Source organism: Patella vulgata, chromosome 7 (genome assembly GCF_932274485.2).
Source record: "Patella vulgata chromosome 7, xgPatVulg1.2, whole genome shotgun sequence".
NCBI classification, from domain to species: Eukaryota; Metazoa; Mollusca; class Gastropoda; family Patellidae; genus Patella; species Patella vulgata.
The window spans coordinates 29,737,083-29,762,969 of NC_065885.2; positions in this window are offsets into that span (position 1 = coordinate 29,737,083).

Genomic DNA, 25,887 nt, shown 5'->3' on the forward strand with positions numbered 1-25,887 from the left:
TTAATGAAGACGAGCATACGTCATACAGTGTGCTATGAGGGAAAATCTATCGAATTTCAACTGTAAAGGTATCTTTTACCTGCGAGCCGAAAAATCCCAATGAACTTTCTCGGCCAACGCATGTATCGAATACGGGACGTCCGGGTTAGCGAGCCAGCGTTTTACTCACTGAGCCACCGTGGCTCCCTCCATTTAACAGATACGTGTATAACAAACTGCCTTGGTATAAAAAGCTATACTATAGTAAATTTAATTGATCTTGTAATATATTTATGTCAGAATGACAAGGGTCATTTTGTTTTACTTCAGTATACATGTATAGTACCGGGATTTATAAAGAGGGCTCCAGTTTATAAGGCATTTTTTTCGGGGGAGGGATCACGTGGCTAAGTGGGTAAGACGCGGGCTCGCTAGCCTGGAGGTCGGGTGTTCGATCCCTGCATTGGCCGAGAAAGTTCATCCAGATTTTCCGGCGTGGTTCCCCCTTGTCAGTGATGCAGGACGGAGGGCCTGACAAGAACAGCTGTCTAGTCCTTCGGATGAGACGAAAAACCGAGGTCCCGTGTATACATTGGAATGCACGTAAAAGATCCCTTGACAGTTGGAATTCGATATAAGAGTGGGCGATAGTGCCGTTGCCCGGGCAAAATTTCCCTCATAGCACACTGTATGGCGTATGCCCGTCTTCATTAGCCCAGGTTAGAAGCAGAACAGTAGGACGTTAAACTCCATTTCATTTCATTTATAAGGCGTTTAATGTTATTAGACAGGATTTCGCCGTTTCTGCGCTATCTATATAAACCTAAGTAATTTTTGTTTTATTTCGTTCTGCTAAGAGCTAACTTATATTTATAGCAGCTGCTAATTAGGCGACTGGTGTCCATTATAAAATGAGTTCATAAACAGGTCACTGGATAATTAAATGTAATGGTGTCACTGCATGGAACAGCAACACTAAACTAAGGAAAGAAAACCAAATACAAATTGATAATCGTCTGACTTAATTAGCTTTATGATATATACATTCTTTGTGACTGTTATCTAGTCCGATAAACCTATGGTTTCCTAAAATCTTGTAAGCATCTGTTCATGAGAGATCGAATCCGAGTTTTGCGATAAAAATAAAAGCTATGGTTTTAACGGATTTTTTCTTGGTGTGAAGTTCAAATTTGGCATTAGGTCATGGGAGATCCAATCCAACTGATTGTTAGCGTTCTGACACCTACCGTTCAATAATTACACCCTTTTCCCCCTAAACCTTGTCAACGTGATAGAGGGAGCGTTCTGTGATAAGGTTACAGTTTAAGGCATCGTTTCTTGTTAGTGCAGAGGTCACGAGAGTACGGAGCGGCTTATGAGGACGATAGAGGTCAGAGTTCCTAAAGGCATAAAGTGTCCAAGGGGGCGGGGGTGATGGTGAGTGAAGAATTCCGGGGATGTTCTTCCCCCGGGTTTGATGGGGGACCCGGGGGGCCTCCCCCGAGAGAATTTTTGAAAATCGGGTACAAAAACAATGAAATCAGGCGTCTTCTGGCGGGCTACCAGTTAAAACCTATGAGATTAATTAAAATACAGCTCAGAATCAAAAACCTATATAAAATCTTATCATGACAGTACGGCAACGTGTACTTAACCGAAGTATATTTTGCGCTGCTGCCATCTACTGGCTGTTCCATCTGATACTCCGACTCGAAAATTCTTTGCCATTTTTTCATTTTTTTAATTAAAATGGCTAAAACTTTGTGACTTTCCAGGAATTTTTACCCCTTTGATTTTTTCCCTTAGCCTAAATGACTAGAAATCCGATAAAATACTGTATTCTCTTGTAAATTTCATATACTTCGACATTGTCACTTTCTCAGAACATAAACATTACGACTACGCCTGCGTTAAATGCATAAAGCATTAGGGTAGACAGGTACTTTACAAATTGGGTGCATTCGGTTAGAAATGTCTAGTGAAGGAGAATTCGTCCGTTTGTTTCGCGACAATAATACTTATTAGGGTTTCACACTGTGAAGCTTGTGTGAAACAATATTGTTTTCGTTCGGGTTAATATGTTTTTTTTTCTGTTTCCACCTTGCTTATTTCGCAGAAAAATGCTTATTGCATCGCTTGGAGTGACTAAAAGATTAAAGTATTTTGAAAAGTTGGCACATGTCAGAGCCACGCGAACTCTCCGAAATTTGGTGGAAAAGGTTAGGTCTTATTTAAATTTGAATAAATGTATCGGGTAAAATGATTCTAAATTTTGTTTTTTGAGACTTTATATCTATGTTTAAGAGTAAACTGGGAATATAGCATTTTTATAGAAAATGCTTTAGTTTTCAAAATTTTTGCTTGAAACTTAGTGATAACATACATGAACTGATCAGCTGTCAATACAATCATATCAAACACAAATTTACTTAAATTATCTTCCGTCCTAGATCTAGCTTTAGCATATAAACTGGGTAATAATTATCCGACTAACCCAGAATTACGGTATTATTAGAAAACGTGCATTTTTTTACCTTTTCGGAACACATTTGCGGGTTAAAATTTAGCTGCTCTTGTAAATGAGCAATTTACTACAATTTGGATCATAAGGCTAAAATATAACTATTTTTAAAGGCATATTAATCATATATAAGAGCAAACGAAAATCCATAATTCATTTTAAATTTTTGCCATTTCCGGGAGTGTCAATATATTCCTTTATCATGATCTATTTTTAAACTATTATATTTAAACTGTCATCTTTATCTAAATCTTAATAATGCATTTTAATTTGATAGCAGACACATATGCTGTGTTATTGATTTAATAACTGTCTAATGTCTAAATAATATTTTATAATAGTAGGTTTATTTTTGTTGAGTGTTTCATTAGGAATTACGCTACATAGAAAATTAGATGATCATCATGCCAGTCTTTGCTCAAATCAAAAATTTCCAATAGTTCTCAAGGTAAATTTTAAGCCACTGAATAACTATCCAAACCACCATAACTAGTGGATATTGTGGACCGAGTTATTTTTGAGTATGTCCTGCAGCCTTCCTCCAAATTTCATCACGTGTTTGCACAATAGCAGGTTAAAATTTGTATGTAGCTTATATCGATATCAAAAAGTTCCAACCCTCTGACGGAGGGAAATTAAATATTCAAGTCAGTGGGACAAACAACCATGGTCTGGGATCCAGTAAATAACGTTTTCAAGAAAGGGGGTTGGATGGTCGAATGGTTAGCACGTTCGCGATGTATCATAAGGTCTGTCATTGAGTCAACTGGCGTGGTTTCGATTCCCGGGTTGTACGTGATAAGGAGTAGGGTCACCTGTCCAACCTCGTGGGTTTTCTCCGGTTTCCTCTCACTGCTAAAGACCCCTACCCGCAAGCGATTTGTTGAAATAAAATTGAATCGAAGCCACTCAATAATCGCAGACGAGCACGAGATGGGATCTCCTCCTTACCTAAGCAACCAATGCTCGAACACATATCAATTGTTCAAACCGGTGAAGAGTTGCGAGAAAGATGATCAGACAATCTCATTGCTGGTGTACGATAAACATTTTAAAGGAGAGTCAGCAAAAAAGTAAGGGCAGCGGGACAATTGCCCCGTGCTTTGGGATAGGGGGCATTTGCACCCATGGCCCCACCGTTCCGGCGCCCCTGAAAGTATCCTCGTCATTTTTAGTCAACATTTCAGCTAAGCTGCTGCCTATGGACCCCCTCCCCCGAGACATAACTGCTGTACGGGCGTATTTCCCCGACATGCGTAGCTATCTGTAAATTTGTAAATTCTGATGTTTTTATACCCTATAAACTCCCTCCTGTTCACGGAGGGCACTTTTTGTTGATAAATCCTTACACAATGCATTATTCATCTATTTAGTGAGCATAGATGCGTATGCTAACCAGAGCTTCCAGTTTTGGTAACTGACAGACCAGTTTCATAGTGGGGACGTTTTTTGATTATTATCTGCTATACTGTAGCTAGTTGTGTGTCCTGGTCACATCCCAAGTAGAAGTAAGACTTGGGAAATAGTTCCTATTGTTACATAATGGCAGCTGTTATTGATAGTTATCAATAACAGTTCAAGCTTCTGGCCCCCAATAATGCTGGTCCGCCACTAAGACTTCCTCCTAAATGCGATAGTAATCCTAGAGGACCGCTCCTCAAAATCCCGTATTTCGGCACCACTTAATAATAATAGTTAATAATTTAAAATGTCAAATTAGTTCACTCTGAACGAGTTATGGCCCTTTGAAGAATAATGTAGACTCGATTAACATAGCTGCATTGTTACGATAATAAACAAAGTTTCGGTTAACCATTTTTATTTAAAGTATCAACTGACGATCGGTTTTAAATCTGTTAAAAATCACATCCACTAGACGCTCTAGAGAGTTCATTTCGAGCTTGGCATGTGAATGTCTAACCAATCATTTATATAACATTTGAGTCCAAACGAAAGAGGAACCACGGTAGCGTAGTGGGTAAGACACTGGCTCGTCGCGCGTTCGATCCCTGCATTGATCGAGAAGTTCTTCGGGATTTTTCCGACGTCTTTACACCTATTCAGTAGCGCAGGATGGAGGGCCTGACGAGGACAGATGTTTAGTGGCTCGGATGGGACGAAAAACCGAGGTCCCATGTATACATTGGCGTGCACGTAAAAGATCCCTTGGCAGTTTTAATTCAATATAAGAGTAGGCCATAATGCCGCTGCCTGGGGTTTAACGTCCTACGGTTCTGCTCCGACTAGGATAATGAAGACGGGCATACGTCATACAGTATGCTTAGAGAGAAATGTTTCCCGGACAGCGACCCTACGACCTACTCTTATATATCGAATTCCAACTACCAAGGGATCTTTAACCAGAACACCAATGTATACGCGGGAACTCGGTTTTTTTGTCCCATCCGAACGACTATACGTTGTCCCTTACCAGGCCCTCTGTCCTGCATCACTAACAAGGGGGAACCACGCTTGAAAATCCCGATGAAAGTTCTCGGCCAATGCAGGGATGGAACACGGGACCTCCAGGTTAGCGAGTCAACGTCTTACTCACTTAGCCATCGTGACTCCGACTGTTAATAAAAGACGGGATTAATTATACAAATTAAACTTCAAAAAGGAATATAGAAGCAATCGAATTAGCTTGTCTGAAAGTTTCAGCGCAAAATATTGATCAATGATCACTAGATTTTCTAAACGGGCTAACGTAATTCATTTAACGAATTCTATTATTCGGTTTTACATATATGAGTAACATGGTCGTTGCGCACGCCGATCACTTGCCACTGTTAGTTAGTAGACAGCTACTCAGACACGCTTTAGGAGGACGTACGGGCAATCATGTGAATGTTGGTATTTCTGAAAAAAAAGGGTATCACAGGGATTCTGATAGTTGCATTGCTTCCGGATAAAGTGTTTTATTTTATTTAAATTCTTTTACGCCAAAGAAAAACAATTAGTCGTTCGAATGGGACTTAAAAACCAGGTCCCGTGCATACCATTAACAGCAGGTTAAAGATAACCCGACAGATGGAAATCAAAAAAAAAGTCCCCCTCCCCAAAGAACATTATATGACCTAGCTACGTCTTCATTGTCCCGGCTGTTACAGAAAAGTAAGACTTTAAACACAATTTCATTTACTAAATATCTAGGACGGCTGCTTTAAAAGGTGAGTGACCTGTACAAAAACGTCACTGAAAATTTTAACAAATATCAAAAGCACAAATAACACGCGAGCAAATTACAATCCGCGAAATAGACTGTTGCTTTCAATATTAGATCTTGAAGAAATCCATTCACCCCAAAGGTATAATTTGTATAGTTTAAAGATTTTTTGGGTGTTAATTAAATTCTGCCATATCTCTTATCGATAAGATCTGTTTAATCTGTGGAGACGAATGCCCCACACTGCCTCCAATAAGCCAACTAATCAACTAGATTAATCTTTTTGTGGTATTAAACACAGTCTAAATTTTTTCTTTAATGTCAATATTAACTTCACCGTCAAATAGACTCAGTGGTCATATATAAATATGAAGACATTTTGAGTGGTACACAATATTCACGTTCAGACTAAACCACTGAAATTCATTTTGGAACTAATACATCGCGCATCTTTGTTTCAATAATTCTCTTGAGTGCATGGGTTTTTAGATATGGAAGAAGGTTGGGGTAAGACAGACGAGGCAACTCAGAAAATAGAAACTCAAACACTCGTCTTTGATTCGAAGTCAAAAGAGTCAACACAAATTTTCATGAAAAAAGTCAACAAAAATTGCCATACGAAAAAAAAAAGGGGACGGGCGAGGATGAACGAAATTCTATCTCACAGGAGTGCGTTACTATTCTGTGTGACCCCTTGCGCCACCCAGCGTAGGTATTGGCGTAGTAGAAAATGTTCAACATTCTGCCAAATTCCACGTTACCGCAAAGGTGACGCTACATAGGCGTTCGGGTTCAATGAATGTAAAGGGCGTAAAATCTGAAATTCCCGAAAAAATTTCGGGTTACAGACGGCGGTGCCAATCGTCTGGGAGAGGCGAAGGAACGGAGCTTACCGTGTAGTACCCACAGTGTTGCGGGAACCTAGCATTAAGACGATTGTATTAACATCTACTATTTCTATCATAACGCCTCGCTGGTTTTCACGCATAAAATGAATAGTCAGACCTTTTATGCTCCTTAACGCCGTCACATATGTAAAAATAAAATAGATATTTGAGTAACTTCCTTGCATGAATAAGTATGCCAATAATAATATATAATATAAAGGAGACGGTGTGTGAAATTGTATACGAATGTATAACATCAACGATAAATGTATGGTTGGTGTAACGCGACTAGAGCATGCATTTGTGGATGGATTGGCGCTTTACAAATATACATTATTATTAATTCATTATTAATACCCCCCCCCCCCCCATCACCAGCACCACCACTCCCGCAATCCCAAAGTTAATTTGGAAAATTTGACGACCGCGAATGCGTTTTCCTGCAATTCCAGCGTGATAACAGCAACTTCAAAGTTGTCTAATATAGCCTAACTTTGGTGGCTGACTCGAATTCCAATCAACCAATCAATCGTTTACAGTGCCGCAAACCTGTTTTCCTGCTATTCCAGCAACTTCAATGTGGTCCAATAGGGGACTTACCTGAATTCCAAATTCCAAACACCCAACCAATCGTCGCCGGGTATATATGGGGGTCTCCCAAGCTCGTACGCCTATAACTGACGCAAATAGTAAAACCTTAAAAAATAAAAATATTTATAGTTCTGAGTAACGTAGTGTTGTGAGATGTGACCTGGTGTGACGGAATCACCACGGAGTCTTCGCCACGGAGTCACAAACACCCTACCTACGCCAGGGTAACGCACGTCCTTTTGATGTACATCGCACGCGGTATAAAAGCAGCCTTCGGGCGCTGAAAACCCGCTAAAGATTTAAATATTTATATTTATATACTTATAATAAGGATTAAAAATCAGTTTTTAATATCTAGATCTGCAAATATAAATATCATCGATGGCTATTTTTGTAAATGTCGATTCGAACCAATAATCATGTTCCCACTGACGTCAGGTTTATGCCATATTTGGCCAACCATGATTTACTTTTAATGTTTTTGTACATTTTCAGAGGAGGGGGGGGGGGGGTTAACGCATAAGGTCTCTCATTGAGAAAATTGACGTGGTTTCGATTCTACGGTTGTACGTGACAAGGAGTATGGTTGCCTGTCCAGCCTCATGGATTTTCGCCGGGTCCCCCGTCTTCGCGCAAGCGAATTATTGAAATAATATTGAATCATGTGTTAGTGCCGAAATGACCTGGTTTGGGTCGAGTGGATGTCGAACCCCACCCTCTCTCTCCCTTTCCCCCTCCCTCTCTCATTTTCAGATGGTTTCCATGTTGAGCAGAAGAAGTCGGAAATGTTAAAAGTATTTATGAAAATCTCTTTAGTTTGTTGACTTGCATTCGGAGGACTGGAATGAATGGATGAAATGGAGTTTAAAGTTTCACTTTTCTGCACCATTCCGTCTAATGATGACGCGAAGTCGAAGGATTAATTGTCTGACAGAAGGTATTTATTTTAGCTCTTACAGGAGCCAGGCTTCTTTGATGTAGATCAAAATAACGTGTTCCATGGAATTAGTCTTATATATTATTTCGATTAGTTATACAAGCTTTAAATGATTAGATTTCCGTTCCTATATCTTACGCTTAAGTCGCTTTGTTCACTACTTTTGGGTTCGCATTAATTATCGTATTGTTGGCCGTTGTAAAGAAAATCGGTTTTATTTCGATAGTGATCTATATTTTTATCTGAAGAAACCGCCACAGTCGTAGTTGATAATACGTTTAGGGGGTGATATGTATGAAATAATTAATCTCGAATGAACATTTAATTTTGTATTTACCACTATTTTTTTTAAAACATATTGGATTTAAAAGATAACTTGGGGTGAGGTTGAGGACGCCCAGAAGCAATTGTCGTGCATATTGCTCCTATTTGTTTAGATCTACTGTTGTAGTTTTTTACCGTTACTATATCAGTGTATAATCCTAACTTATCTGTGTATACATGGCACAGCACCAGGCTATCTATGTAATTTAATTCACAAATACTCTCAATGTAGATCACTCCGTTCTGGTTCCCAGTGTTTTTTAACTGTTCCAAAGTATAACCTGAAAACTTTTGGCTGCAGATCATTTGTCTATAATGCAGCACATACATGGAGCTCTCTGCCACTACATCTACGGACTGTTCCATCTTTAAGCATCTTCAAACAAAAACTCAAAACTTACTTGTTTCAGTGTTCATATTTATAACTGTTTCCTGTAAACTTTGTCAGCGCTTTGAGCAAATAATACTGTTGGAGTCTAACGCTTTATAAGAACCCTTACTATTATTATATGGAGTGGGGGTTATTTGGGTGGTTAGCTGCTGTATTGCAGCTGTGTGTGTCCTAGTAACATCCCAAATTGAATCAGGGCTTAGGAATTAAGTTCCTATTGGAATGAACAAGAGTGGGTTTTTGTATTAATTTCAGTGATCCCAGAGCCCGTATTTCGGCACCACTATTCTTGAAACGACATAATATGTAATTGACATAGTAAGTGATAAATCACCCCATCTCTTAATAACAATAATATAATTTAATGGTTAATAATTAAGCTTGGAAATTTTGAATAGTATACGATTTGATCATAAATACCATTTGTGTATCTATTTGTGTAAAAATGTGCTTCAGTTCAATAACTTACCAACCAGTTCAGTAATAGATTTATTAGTATAACAATATCCGTACAGTTGATGGTCTTAAGATTCCAGCACCCGACGGCTGGTACAGCTTTTTGTAATCCACGCCCAGACAACTCTGTACAGATTAATTCACAAATTGCGGAGCGGATATTTTAGATATTGTTTCCCCATATATTCGAAAACATATCTTGGAAGGTAAAGATGTAAATCCGAACGCTTTATTAATCCAATTACAGGATGCCTTCTTTTTAGAAGGATTTTTAGATTAATTATATATTATAGCGTTCAATTGGTATAAACGCGTTACTTTCTGTTTTCCCAAACCGTCTGACCGAATTAGATTCATGTCCTGCGTCTGAGAACGAGTTCCGCATAAGTTACCTTAATTTATTTGTCTGGACTTCGCCCGACCTTTCTTTGTCACTTGTGACGGCATGTCGCTAATATGATCTTTCTTTATCCAACATATCCATTTAGTGATTAACCCTATTGAGTATAAACAGCTTACAGGTTATGCCCAGAAAAATAGTACCGGTATTATGAAGAATCGTAAAAAGTTTGTAATCGAGCGGGACACTAAATATTCAACACGTCAGAGAGGACGGGAACCCTGTACCACCAGGGAAATGTCGCGGAATCAACCTACGTTTCCAACCCGCCGAAACCAATACAAACCTACAAATACAGGTGAAACAAATGAACAATTTATTCCAAGATATCGACATCTAGAAGTTTCGATCTACAGTCGAAGACAGTATGTGAGTCCTGGAAGATCTCGAGACCGCAGAAGTTACAGCAGAGATTTTAGAAACTATGATATACTAATGTCCAAAGGAAAGTATACACTGTGCATTTTGATCTGCATCAACCAAAGTCGTTTTTCCATGGTATACGGTATTTGGGTAGAATGTTAATTTGTTTCACATTTTTATTTTGCTTAGAAATGTTGAGTTTGGACGCAAGAGACAAACTCAGTAATGCTTTATCAAATGTTTTTAATCTAAACAAAACTTAGTCATACTTTTAGTGTGTATATCGAGATCGACATTCCAATCGAGATAATCATTTTTTTTTAGACAAACGCCTAAACCGATATCGAGACCGATGAGGGTAAATTATGATCCCGTTATATTTAATTTAAGTTCATATCAATAAGAATTAGGTGAGATAAATTTATTGAACAGAGGTTTAAAATTAACGCCCAAACCTTATAACGGTTAACTTTTACAATTGTCAAATTTTTGTAGAAAACGAAGATTAGCCGAATATCATGAAGATGTTAACACTTCACGGAATTCAAATGAAAATGAACAATCGCAACCTTGCATCTCATATTCAGAAAGTCTGGTAAGAGACAAATCGGACTTCACCCCTCAGGTAGGAAGAGGTGCATATTTTGACCAATTCATAAACGAAACTTTAGCTCACAAAGTCGATTATATTAAGGTAAACAATAACTTTAATTCGCAAGAGAAGATAGGCCTCATTAATTTGCCTAATTAATTTAAAAAAACAATAGAGAAATAATTGTTAAACAGGCTGATAAAAGTGGGGCTATTGTAATTTTAAACAAGTCCTTCTATCAATCTAATAACTAAATGGAACTGAAAGCGCTAGTTTAAAATAATTATGTACTATTCATAAATAATGTCATTGTATAAAGATCGACAGTATGGTATATTTTAATATTTATACATATTTACATAGTAACACTGTGGTTTAAATTGGCTATAGTTACCATTGTCTATGGTTACTTAGTATATCGTTAACTAATAGAAAACATGTACACACGTGTGTTAATCTGTAGTATATGGGTTCAATTTAGGAACAATGAGTGGAAGATAATCCTGGGATAGATTTAAGAAAATGAAGGAAGTTATTGGTCAATTGCTACTTATTGACTATTAAGTCGAGGAACATATTTTTTTTTTAAGTAAAATGGTTTTCCATTAATTTCCTTTTCGTGATGTCATCGAATTTTATTTTATAAAAAGGGAAAATTTTGAATTTTACTTGTAGGTATGTCTATTTACAAATGCGGGCCCATTTACTACTATCCCGTCGATTTTTCCGTACTCTGCCCTATGTAGAAATTTAGACACCCATTGCAAGTCGAGACATATATGAGATTTTTAGTGTCACAATTCATATTGTCGTTGACACTAAACGTAAACTTATGAAAATTATATTTGTTATTTGGCGTAATATGGTCTCAACATTTACATCGAAGATCCGGGCATTTAGATACATAAAAACCGGTCTTTGTGATAGATGAATTGAATTTTGCTTTGGTTAGGAGGCGTTTCAGATTAGGTGGTGTAACACTTTGGTCCTTGAGACAATTTTGATTCATTACAAAATTGTTACTTTACTCCACGTACTTAATTAACGTGGATATATAGTTATACATAAAAAACAGTGATATTTTGGTTAAATCATAATCATTGTCAAAATATCCATCAGATTCTGGCTGTTTATTGACCCCATGGCTGGTAGACCAAAATAGGTAATGTCTCCTTTCTCTATGGTAGGAAATAAAGAGTTTTATTCTTTATCTTAGACCTGCAGAAATTAGGGGATATAAATTAGGGCGTACAAGCGAGTTTCATCACAGCTCACCCAAAAATTCCTAGCAGCCATTATCATTGAGAACGAGGAACCTGTATTACAACTTAGAAATAAAGTTGTGAAACTATTTTATGCTGTAGTCTTGATAAAGATCACTAGAAAGTAAACACAACAAAAAGAAGTCCTATAGTACTACAGTGGCTGTCTCTGTGAGTTAATGAATTGAACTTATCAAATTTCGTTCTGAGGTTGTTGTTTGTTGTCAGGAGTGACCCGCTCTCGTACATTGTTTTAAAGAAGTTGGGATGTTGGGGGTTAAGAGTAGCGGCAAAGGTAATGGTATTATCCGAACGGTCTTTTGCAGCCCACAATGTTTGGATATCAATTGACAAAGGCTTTATTACCTCGAGGGGGTAATGCTGTTTCAATAAATTTCTTTTTAGCTCACCTAATCTGAGAATCCGGAGGTCCCCATCTATCACAATGGTGCATATTTTTCTAGCTAAAGAAAAGGGTATATTATTGTTGGTATGGCGTGGGTGACATGATTTATAAGAAAGATAGTTTTTGGTATCTGTTTCTTTAGAATACATATCCGTTATAATGAGTTCTCCCCTTCGTTTCACTAGAACGTCCAAGAATGCAATTTGCAGATTGTTCGTTTCAATTGTGAATTTGATATTTAGATCAAAACCATTCATTATTTGTTGCAAATCTGCAACGTTGCCAATTCATTCATTCCAAATACAGAATATATCGTTTAGGAATCGTTTCAACTGATTTTCTAAATACAATCTGTATTCCACGCCATGTTCAATTTCTACAATTGAGTATAATTTTTCCACAAGAAATGCCATTGTTAAATTACTTAATTTTGGTGCCGCCTTGGTACCCATCGCTATACCAAGAATCTGTTTGTAATTTGTTTCGCCAAATGTAAAAGTGTTGTTAGCCAGGATTCGTATAGCTTTGAGGATGATGTTGTTTGAAATTCTCTCATGACTGCATTCAGGATGTTTATCCAACCAATATCCTATGGCCTGAAAGCATAGGCCATGGGATATGTTGCCATACATATTACAAACATCCATGGTTACGAAAACGTCGCCATCGTTCAGATTTTGGGCCAATCTATTAACAAAATCTATGTCATCCCGAATAACATATTTTACATTTGGCACGTACGGCTTAAGTAAGATATCAATAAGATTTGATAGTCTATTAGTAGGGCAGCACGGACAGGCAATTATTGGTCTGAATGGGAGATCGTCTGACTGGAAAACACACGTGAATTCGGCATTTTGGTGTTTAATAGACTCCTTGATCATCTTGGATTTATGGATATTTGGAAGACAATAAAATTGACTTGTTAAATATTTGAATTTTCGAAGAAAATCCTGTTCGTTGTCCGTCAGTTCGTTTTTGTGAGCTTGAATCAAGCCATTTATTAATCCCATTGCACACTATTCCTCCTTCGAAACATTTGATTTTGCGTTGCGGTTTATATATATAGCGAGTGGCAACTTGGTTAAATAGTCGATGAAATTGTCCAGCGTCACGTCCTTGCCTCGCCCGAGGTTGAAGTGACTTTTGTTCCACACAATATCCCCTGGCACCTGTATGTTAGCTTTAGGCGTGAATTTTAGTCCTTTCTGCAGGAGATTTAGCTCGTAATGATTTAGAACTACGGTTGATATTTTTATGATTTTTGGGTGTACTGGTTCTGAGAATCGGATATTGTGTGGACGTTCCTTGAGTGACGCTGAACTTTCTTCTTGTATTGGGGAGGTGGTGGCTGGGACTGGGATGGTGGTCGGTGTGGTTGGGATTGGCCTCTCTGAAAAAAACTGCTTCTGGGCGTCAGAGGTGTGATCGTCCCTCCGTTACGTGTTATACCGCTGATTGTTATTGGGTACGCTTGTCACTTTTCTCCCAGTTTGGCTGTACATGTGTACATTCTGGTTTTATCGCCATTACTTCTTGGTGCCCCCGAATGCTTTTTTTCTCCCAGCTTGGTTGCGCACATTCGTTTTTTTTTTGTTAATGTTTTTTGTGTCCCTGGTTTCGTCCTTGGTTTTTCCTTTTTATTCCGGACCATTTGACAACTGTCGCGGGATGGTGTTGCGTCGGACGAATTGGGTTCCTCGTTATCTTGACAATTGGTGTTCCTCTCTGTGTGGATGCGCTCCATTTCTGCAGCACGCGTGGACAAGTTGATAAGGGATTCTTTGTTCTTTTTAAATATCGCGTGTGACTCAGTAGAAATTTCTGCAGGCCACATATTTTTCAGAAGATCCACTAGTTCTTTTTCGTGGTGTCCTTCGACGAGTGTCAATAGTTCATTCTCTGCTTTGTTGATGACTTCTGTTTGTTTCGCAGATAATTCAAACAGGGAATCTAGCTTATTTTGCATCATGTTTTTAGCTTAATTTTTTTTTGTGGACACCTTAGAGGTCACCATTTTTATCCGATTTTGATAAAACTTGAAATGTATGTTTATAACCAAAGGTCTCGGTTCCTTTCGATATTCGCGCATATATGACCGTAACTTCCTAAATTATAGCCCTTGATTGTACAAAAAGTCGCGTTTTCAGCTTCTGGTTCCTCTGGAAGTCACAATTTTTATCCGATTTAAAAACCGTTCCAATATATCACCAATACACCATAATGACGGTTGAGTTTGAATTTCGTGAAAATCGGACCGACACAAAATGGCCGCTACTCATACGCAAATAGTTTAAAGTATGGTATATCAAGGTTGTGGACTTTCTAGGTCACAATTTTAATCCGATTTTGACGAAACTTAAATTTATATCACAAAGATTTCGGTTCCTTTCGATAATCCCGCATATCGGAACTTAACTTCCTGGATTATGGCCCCTGATTGTTCGAAAAATCCCGTTTTAAGAATGTGGAATCTCTAGAAGTTACAATTTGTATTCAATTTTGAAAACCGTTTAAATATATCACCGTTACACCCTAATGATGGTCGAGTTCAAATTTCGTGAAAATCCCTGTACGCAAATAGTGTTAATGTATGTAACATCAAGGTTGTGAACCATTAAAACACGTAGCTCTCGGTTCCTGTCGATATTCGCGCATATCGGACCGTAACTTCCTGGATTATACATACACCCTCTACGGTTCTTCTATGTTAAAAACCTTTAACCGTTCTTGCCTATTTTCTTTACACTATTAATAAAACTGTTTAGTGTAATGGAGGACTGAATTAGTTCATTTATTGGGTATGTTATATAGTCAATCATGCCAATGTCTGTTTAAATGCATATTGCTGAAGAAATGGCCCGATAAATCCCTCTTTAGCCATTGCTGTATCGAGACTGAAAACTTGAGTCTTTGACGGATCGTGTCCATTTTTACCGTCCAATAAAACCTCTCCTAAGTGAAATGATCTGTTTAAATAATATCCTAGTGCCGATTTCAAGAAATGGCCCGAGAAATCCCTCTTTAGCCATTGCTGCATCGAGACTGAAAACTCGAGTCTTTGACGGATCGTGTCCATTTTTACCGTCCAATAAAATCTCCCCTAAGTGAAATGATCTGTTTAAATAATATCCAAGTGCCGATTTCAAGAAAGATTTTATAAATTCTAAAAACGTGTACCAACTCTTACTGCCTACCGTTAAATATTCAATAATATTTATCCATTTTTGTAAAGAAAATCCATGAATGATTTAATTTATCAAACATACACATGTCGTATTTCTATCCAGTTTGTTGAAACACAATACGTAACATGACAGCCCTTCTCTTTGCTCTGCTGTGTGGTCCAACAGATGATAAAAATATTCCACGTTTGCGGCGATTACCAAATGTTTACATTGTAGTTATTTTGGATGGCCTCTTTATTATCTTTCGCGCATTCTGACGTAATGTAGCCGCGTTTGTCACCAGATACTTCACGGTAACATTAGAGCTCTGGTTAATCCCGATTGATTTTGTTACGTCGTTATTTACTGGTTTTTGATCGGACTGTTAACCAGTCATAATTTGGGACAGAAATTTGCGCCGAGTATGACAGTGTTTGAGTGGGATTAGGTCTAATCAAATGAAACAGGACGTATGGTCTAGCTGGTTCATAAAGGAGTTCAGTAATTTGGCTTCTGTAATTTCTGCAAGGTTATTCCAGTGGTTGATAAACTTTTGTTTGTATTACAGGAGCAATTTGGTTTCTGTAACTTCAACTGATATTCCCGTGTTGGACCTTTGTCCGTCTGAAATAGTTCTTGTGATAATTTGTATTGTGTATGTACTTCGAAGTCTCCATCATATCTTCTCTTAGGCGTCTGTGTAGTCCAAATGTCTGACTTCTTGAATTAGTTTTGTAGCTCTCCTCTGGACACTTTCGCATTTTTTTTTCAAACTGGGGATATGCTACAGCATTGCAGTGCTATAAGTAGACTCTTACCATTGATTTATACAGCATTAAAAAGTGTCTCTAAGTATCAAAGCCTAATATTTTATTTGCTTCTCTTGCTTGAGTTTCTATATGTTTATCAAATTTCAGCTCATTGTCCACTATAACACCAATATCTTTTTCGAATGGGACTGCATCAAGAGTAGTGTCAATATCCATTTGATAGCTGAAGTTCTGATATTTTCCCAGTGTGAATCACTTTACAGTTTTTCGCATTGAACGTCATTTGCCATTTTGTAGCGCAATCTTCTAGGTTTTTCAGGTCTTGCTGTAGCATTTCTTGATCTTGACTTGAACAGATTTTCCTGAATACTTTACATTTTTTCGTCATTTTGTAGCCCAATCTTCTTGGTTTTTCGGATCTTGCTGTAGCATTTCTTGACCTTGACTTGAAAAGATTTCCCTGAAGACTTGACCATCATCTGGATGGAACTCTGAACTACTTAAGGCACGTCATTGAAAAACAGAATGTACATGATGGGTCCAATAACACTACCTTGTGGGACACCCGATAGTACTACTTGCCATTCTGATTCATGGCCATTTATTACAACTCCCTGTCTCTTGTTTTCTAGAAAATCTTTGAACCATTTGAGGACATTGCCGGAGATACCACAGGGCTCCACCATTTTGTTGCCCAGTCTGTTGTGTGAGACACTGTCGAATGCTTTGGGGAAGTTCAGGTATATAGCATCTAAACTGGCGCCTTTGTCGACTACTTTTGTCCATATTTCAAGACACTCAAGTAGCTGTGTACTACATGATCTCCGGGAAGTGAAACCGTGCTGGCAATCTGTTAGAATGTCATTTTTAATCACAAAATCCATAAAGTGGTCTATGATAATAGATTCAAACATTTTACAGATAATGCTGGCCAGGCTTACAGATCTGTAATTGTTTGTTTGGCTCTTCTTCATTTTTTTGAAAATTGGACTGAAATGAGCATCTTTCCATTCTTGTGGGAACACCATTCATCGAGTGACTTATGCATTATTATTGCAACTGGATGGCTCATGACATCTTTGAGCTCCTTCAAGATTTTCAATTTCTTTAATACCATCTTGTCAGTCACGATTAAGTCTTTAATGGGGGAAGATCTCCGTGCTGTTCCGTTGGATGTTTGTAGTATCCTTTCTGGTAAAAACACTTGTGAAAACGTTATTCAAGGCTTCTGCTTTGTCTGTATTTTGTGTTTGCTAAGGTCAGCTATTTCCTATGTGGTCTTCAGACGGTTGTTTACATACTTGTAAAAAGCTTCAGGATTCTGTTTGCATTCATTGGCAATATATTTCTCGAAATCTTTTTTTCTGTTACCTGCATTCCCATCTTGCCGGGTTTCTTGCCTTCGCGTACTTTTTGTAGCCTTCGTTATCCCCAGTATGTACGTAGCGTTTAAATGATGCTGACTTTTTTGTTATTTTTTCTAGGGCTTTGTCGTTTAACCACATTGCCTTTCTTGACTTCTGTACAGCGGTTGAGGTCTTGGGGTAATTCCCTTTATTGTATTTGAGTGATCTCCTCGCTCGGTGTTTAATAGTGGCGTAACATTGAAAGTCAAGCAGTAACACACAGTGATAGCTGACTCCGAATGGGTCTTCTAGTTTAGTCTCCTTATCATACCCTCCCTATTTGTGAGAATGAGATCCAAAATATTGACTCTCTGTTCTGCTCTGTATAGGGTTGGTCTTTTCACATGTTGTGTTAAGAAACAGTCTCGCAATACTCTTTAAACATAAGAGCAACATGGTTTCTCCTGCTGTAATAGTTTCATCAATCCAGTTTATTTCTGGCAGATTAAAATCTCCACATATCATTAAATGCGAAAAGGACCTTTCAATATAAAACTTCCTTAGACTGGATATCATCTTAGCATCGTTAACAATGTCACTATTTGGACATCTGTATACACATCCTATAAGAAGCTTGTCGGTTGCTTTTAGCTTTATCTCGACCCAACAGTTTTCCTCAAAGTCTTTAAATTGTTGCATGCCAACTGGCGTGACTTGTAGAGTTTTTACTTTTTGCTACATTATAACATCCCGCTTGTGGTTTTCACTGTTAGAGCACCATTCGTAACCCTCCACCTGAATTTCAGACTCCTGTGCTTTAATACAGGATGATTTTGGGGTGAACTTGGTGACACATACATCAGGTTATGTTCATTTTTTTTATTCAGTAAATTATCTGCATTTATGTACATACATTTCGGGTACACGTTATTTACAGTGGTGCTTCTATCGCCGTTTATTAGTCCAGCCTCTTTTCTTCCTCTTCTTGGTTGCCCCCGATTCAACGACCCCTGATTCTACGAAAAACACTCACGATTTTAGCTTGTGGTACCTCTAGAGGTCACAATTTTGTATCCGATTAAAAAAAATCGTTTAAGTTTATTATTGTTACACCGTGATCAGTATGTCGTGAAGCAATGGCGTGTGTAAAGCCCATTCCATGACCTTGACTGGCCATGACTTTCGACACGACTTAAAGAAGTCAAATCTACTGACCATATTGAGCACAGAAATTTACCTTCAAAACGTAATTATTATTAGAAAAAGTTGAATGTGTATAAACGTTTTCAACAACGATTAGACAGAATCGAGTGAAACATCGAAAACGTAACATGTGCCATATTCCTAATTTAGAGACTATTGGATGTATTGTTGTAATATACTTGCAGTTTGTATTTTACCTAGCACCTGACTGGTTATTTTGTTTACAGCCTCACTTTTACGATTAGTAACCTTTGGCCTTCACACCAAACGTCACTCTCTCAAATTACAGCCATCGTAACAGATGAAAGTCGTACAGCTTTGGCATAGTGGAAATGCTGCTTCTGTTATGAAACAAGTCTAGTTGTACTGTTTTCAATTTGGTACCAATCTGATTTCAGCATTAATACTTTAGCTAGACTTGTCTGGCCCGGATATGACCAGGATAAACAAGATACTATAATCGGCACAAAGGTGAATTTACCTATGCCATACTATGTGTAACTGAGATATTATACTGTTGCCCATGAAGGAAAGATTAACGATAAGGAAATGAAATCGTCACGTTGTCAATTCAAAATATTCGTCCATTCACTATGTGCACTGTTTTGTCAAATTGGAGATCCAAACTGTTGGTATCGGTAATGTCTTTAACCTATAATCTCATATTAAGACATCTATATAGTCGCTGTTTATGATAAAACATGACAAGTATACGTCCGCGCATGTTCTCCAGTCTTTTACACCTTGAAATTTTGGTGGGTTCGTTTTCTCAAACCGTCCAAATGCAAAAAGGCTAAGTTAAAATTCAGAAATAACGTTTAGATTTACTGGAACGAAATAAAAAGAAAGAAATGCCATTTAACGTCCACTCGACTCAAACTAGGTCATTTCGGACTAACACATGGTTCAATTTTATTTCAATAATTCGATTGCGCTTAGGGGTCTTAAGCAGTGGGAGGACCCTGAGAAAACCCAAGAGGTTGAACAGGCACCATACTCCTTGTCACGTACAACCTGGGAATCGAAACCAAGCCAGTTGATTCAATGGCAGACCTTAGGATACTGCGCGCACGTACTAACCATTCGGCCATCTAACCCCCCGAATGATATAAAATTTGGATTTTAGTAAAAAAAACAAGAACAAAAAATTGCCCAGCCTGATGCGTCCTTTAATTGCCGATTCCTGTTTAGAAACATTGAGTGTAATTATCAATTCAGAATGATTCACGAAATTCCACATAGTTGTCTTTGATTCCCATATCAATAATCGCTTTCTGTCCGCCCAAGACACGATCAGGCCTGTATGTACGTCCGTCAAAATGCAATTGTTTGTCTGCGCTCTACACCAAACAAGTCTGTGCGGATTTATTATGTGGGTCCGTAGTAATGCGAAGAGGATCCCTATTCATTTTGATGAATATCCGATACATCTTCATCAAGAAACTGCTTCGACTAGCGCCCTTTCTTCGTGGATTCTTTGCAATATGCCAGAACGAATCCTGCGTTTAAATGATGTTTGGCTAAAGTTTTGACTATGCAATAAAAGAAATTATTAGTACACAGGGGAATACAAAAGGTGCCTATTGATGTTCAAGTTGCTCATGTACAAGTCACTGGAACATTCCATTTCGTATTTGGGGGGTTGGATGGCTGAATGGTTAGCGTGCGCGCGCTGTATCATAAAGTCTGTCATTGAGTCGACTGGCGTGGTTTCGAATCCCCGGTTGTACGTGATAAGGAGTAGGGTCGCCTGTCCAACCTCGTGGGTTTTCTCCAGGTCCTCCGGTTACCTCCCACTGCTAAAGACCCTTATGCGCAAGCGAATTATTGAAATAAAATTAAACCATATGTTAGTCCCGAAATGACCTAGTTTGTGTCGAGTGGACGTTAAACCCCATTTCTCTCTCTCTCTCTCTCTCGCTCTCTCTCATTTCGTATTTACAAAATCACCCATTGGTTCAAGTGTTTATTAATACCCCTAGTAAAGCACTTTGGCCGAAGGAAACATAAACATACAATTGCAATTTCACATGAGAAAACGGAAAAGCTAATGTATCAAGGAATACTGATTGCAGGGAAAGACTGGATTAACGTGACTGATATCATTAAAGCGTAAAATGTCATTAATCCACAGTCCCTGGGCAGTAACCCGACTGGTCCTATCTCCATCATCTAGTCAGGTCATGAACTATTAACAGTATAATTGTGAGATTATGACCACTGACGCTTAATCATTCATGGTTTCCATGACAACAAAGATGCATTAAGATCACTACAACACATACAAAAGACATCAGAAGAAATATGATGAGTAGTCTATTTCTAAAACACCAGAGGCCATATTCGGTTAATTTTCTTCATAATAATATATTAGTTTAAGAAAATGTTTCAGAAAATCTTACGGAAGCTTAGCTAAGGTATTTCTTAACATTTACCTTAGTGGGCTAGATACTTATCTCCTACGCAGGACGTAGTATCCCCTAACTAGGACGCATTATCTCCTAATTAAGACATAGTATCACCTAATTAGGATTTAGTATCGTTTAATTAATGTGGCGCTTCCAGTCCGTCCGTCCGTCCTTCCGTTAACAATGTGCTTGTAAGAGTGATTTTGTTCTAAAATATGTGAGCGAAGGGGTCATGATGGAAAATCCCTATCAATGTCCCCACGCCTTAAAGTTTGTAAACGCGATAGATGCTACCGATTATAGGTGATTTTCTTTAAATCAAAGCATTGGGGTCATGACAGTGAGAGTCCTATCGATATTCAACGTTCAAGAGTTACACCCATTGCCCTAAATGCGATATAGGTCACCGATTTTAAGTGGTCAATCAGCGTTACGTCACCTCCCTTCAGGGGTAAATCGCATTTGCCGAAAAGCCGATTTTCTTTTTCAAATTAATTTATTGGGGTCATGCGACAAAGCCTATATATATTCAGCACCAAGCAACTTTTAGGTTGGGAGTTAGCCCGCCCAATGCACCCCTTTGTCGAAAACATATTGAACGCGATCGAGTCTACAGTTTTAAATGGATTTTTTTCTGTCGATGTAAACCGGTTTACGACCTTATACCACCAAACTTTCGCGAAGACCATGTGAACGCGATAGAACCTATACGTCCGTAAAGTAGCGGGCTCATAAGCGAACGAACCGTATAGATATTCAACGTTCCGCAATCCCCCGTCCCAAAGTTATACCCCCTTCCCCGAAAACCTTCTGAACTCGATAGAGGCTATAGTTTTTAGGATTTGTTTCCAATTTAGTTTGCATCATTGGTAGTTTTCAAATTGTGTGGATGGTACTAAACTATATTATTACGATTACGGAGAGCGTGAGGGTATGCAATGTCAAAATACGGATCATAATGCGATATTCATGTTACATATCAGTGAAAAAAAGCACGTTCATGTTTACTCTTTCCAATCTTTAATTAGCCTACATGTATATTCATTATAATTTGTTTGGCACAATGATTATATTTATTTTTAAAAAAATGGATTAAAGTTTATTAGCCTGCACTAGAAATTTTAAGTGGGGGTGTGGGGGCGGTGGCGAGGGTTTAAAATGTCAAAATACGGGTCTTAATACGAAATTCCAGTTATCGTGTTATACATCACTGGAAAGTATGTTTCTATGGCTCTTTGAATCCATCAGTTATTTCCTGGCACATTCATATTTACGTACTTTGGAGAAAGAAAAATCCTCCTTGTTTTGGCGAAAGAAATGGGTCGCTCTCCGACAGTATCCTAATTGCTAAATATAGACTATACTGTCAATTTATGTTATTTGTCAAAGGCTCGGATTAGCCATACCAATCACATGATTTTATTGTAGGCACGATTATCTAGTGAATTTCTTATAGTTTGCCATGTTGAGTGCCTCAGTATCGTGTGGTAAATATCACATGTGTGTGAGATAGCTTTATTTAACGCCCGCTTCCACCGAGTTGATATCATAGAGAATGTAAATATCTTATAGTGTGCCAGGTTGATCTCGGCCTCGTTTCCGTATATGTTAAGTCACGTGATATCCTACATTTGCATATCATAGTTAGTGCTCTGCGTAAGATGCTATATCGAAAGCGTGAAGGACAAATGAGATGAGGGAAATGTCAAATCTAGACATGTCAAAAACAGCATTTTCCAATAAAAGATTTGACATTTGACACATCGCATTTGGTGTTTTACATTTAACTTCGGCCTTAGACTTAATTTGACTTTACCATTACTGGTATTAAGACTTTGTACATTGTACTTTTACACGTTATCAATAGAAAAAAACATTTTAGCAGAGCATTTAATATTGGCAGCGATACCCTTCCATATTCATCAAATAATCCGATCCGTGCTCATAATAGCCTGTTATGTGGGCGTATTTCCACACATTGCGTGTCTATTCTTTTATTTTTTTGCCCTAATGTTAAGTCCTAAATTAAGCAGTGTGAAATTAGATATTTAAAAAAAAAAATAAAAATTGCACAACTCGCATCGTTACTGTAAACATTGTGTATACATTATGTTTGGTTCTAGCATCCCAAAAAGACACTGTACAAACTGAGAGGTAAATGTAGCTGAATCTAATGAAATCAGGTTTGTAGGGATACTTTGCTTAAAGCTGAACTCCGATTACAAAACTGCAGAAATAATTAAATAAAAAAAGTTAACCCCCAACAATCGCCATACTTGTTTTAAATTTGTAGAATAAACATGACGATTTTACGGCGTACAAAAACAGAGGCAGGCCACGCCCTCATCCAGTATATGCCTTGTCAACCACACTGTTCATATCCGGCTAGCAATATTTCAACTACCAATTACCTCCTGACGGATTTCCTTTGTCTAAAAGTGTAGGTTATCAGTTGGTACAGAAAAATTGGATGTTAAACCCCATTTCATTCATTCATTCGACTATATCACTGTCGTACCGTTGGTTCGAACTCAAGAAGGTGTTCAGCTTCGAATGATCTTTATTACAGTTTTACATTACATAAAATCTGACAATGCTTGTCCTGTCTTCCATCCTCACTCACCGCCAACAACAACAGCCCAGCGCGTGTCATACACCCTTCTCATTGGCTATTTCTCTCCCTGCACTCACCGCAATACCTTATATGGACATACAAAAGGAGTAAAGGTACATTCGCACGGCTTTCAGATTAAAGGTGCATTCACACATTTACTGTTTGTCACACCTCCCCCCTTAAAAAGTCAATGCCTCCTGGCAGTGGTACATTTAAAACAAAAACTAATTCCCATACTATGCAATAAGAAAATGAACTAAATATGCCTATACCTAACCTAGGATTTCGACAAATAGAGATAAAATCAATGATAACATTAGTGATACATGTATTAAGAAGAGGGGTCAAATCTGACTACAGGTTTTGTTTTACGACTAGATCGGCGTAATATAGGACGTGGTGACGATGTAGACAGAGTTGGTTTAGGTATTTTTGTTCGTAGGGGTTGCTTCTGAGGATCAGGTGGTCGTAGAGGTACTACTGGCTGTTGTAGAGGGAGCTCTGGTCTGTTAGGTTGTAATGACGGCTCATTGGCAAAAAACAAGATATCCTCATCTGGATCAAATGTTTTATGGCGAGGCACCTCGGATTTATTATTAAGTGAATTGTGGTCAACAGGCTCTATAAGTTCACTTTCTGGTACTTCTCGCATATAGGCTGGTTTCAGGTTTTTATAATGAACGATAATTTTATGATTTTTTAGTTCATCAAATATTTCATAAGTTGTTTCCCCCAACACTGTTATGACTGTATATGGACCTTTCCAACGATCGGCAAATTTCTTAGATTCACCTGCATCAAATATCATACGACGTAGAAATACATGATCTCCAACTTCATAAGCTTGTCCGCGTATTTTCTTATCAAACCAAGACTTTTGTCTGGCTGCTGTTAATTCGGTATGTCGATGGACCTCTTGAAAAGCAGTTCGAAGATTTTCGGTAAGTTGTTTGGCATAATGATCAACTGTTTGGTAAGCTGTTCCAGTGTTGGTGCCAAATATAGCATCAAGTGGAGTCCTTGGAATTCTGCCATATACTAACATCGCAGGAACATGTTTAGTCGATGAATGTTTAGTGGTATTATATGCTAAGCAGACGAGTGGGAGATAACGATCCCATTCTGATAGTTTACCAGTTGAACACTGTTTAACGATTGCTGATAATGATTCTGCAATAACTTTATTTGACCTTTCAACTTGTCCGTTGAAACTTGGGGTATATGCTGGTGTCTCCGTTTTTCTAATATGAAGTAATGAGTATAGATCTTTCATCAGTTTAGATATGAAGCAAGATCCCTGATCAGTATGGATTGTTTCTGGTATTCCAAAATGAGGAATGAAGCGATCTATTAAGACATCTGCAACTGTTGTAGATTCTTGGTTAGGTAAAGCGTAAGCTTCCAGAAATTTTGTAAACTTGCACTGGAGAACCAGGATATAACGTTTATTACGCGTTGAGCGTGGAAGTGGACCCTGAAAATCCATGGAAACCAATTGAAATGGTCTTTCTGCTATAACAGGATGAAGTGGGGCCTGTCTACTTGGAGTAGGTGATTTCCGTAAAGCACAGAATTGACAAGTTTTACAGAATCGTTTAACATCTTCTCTCCAGCCTGGCCAGTAAAAACGCGATCGAATTTGGTCCAGAGTCCGATCTTCTCCCAAGTGACCAGAAGCAGGGTTATCATGGGATACTTCTAAAACTTCAGTGATCATGGACTTGGGGACAACGATAAGAAGACCTTGGTTTCTACCATCCGGTGTCTCATCTCTCTTATAGAGCATTCCTCGTTTTACTCTCAGTTGGTCAAAAACTTTCAGGTATGGTTTGACTTGTATATCTTGGGTAAAAACTGGTTTTCTTTTACAGAGTACATATTTATATACTGTCTGGATAACCGGGTCTTGAAGTTGGGCAACTTCCAGGACTTGCGAGGACAACATAGAGACGAATACACCACTGGAGGTCATACTAAGAATATTCGAAACAGCATGCGTACTTGGGGAATTGTGAGATTCAATAATATCTGAATCTGGAGATGGCTGAATTCTAGAGAGAGCATCTGCGTTGGCATGTTGTTTCCCTGAACGATGAGAAATTGT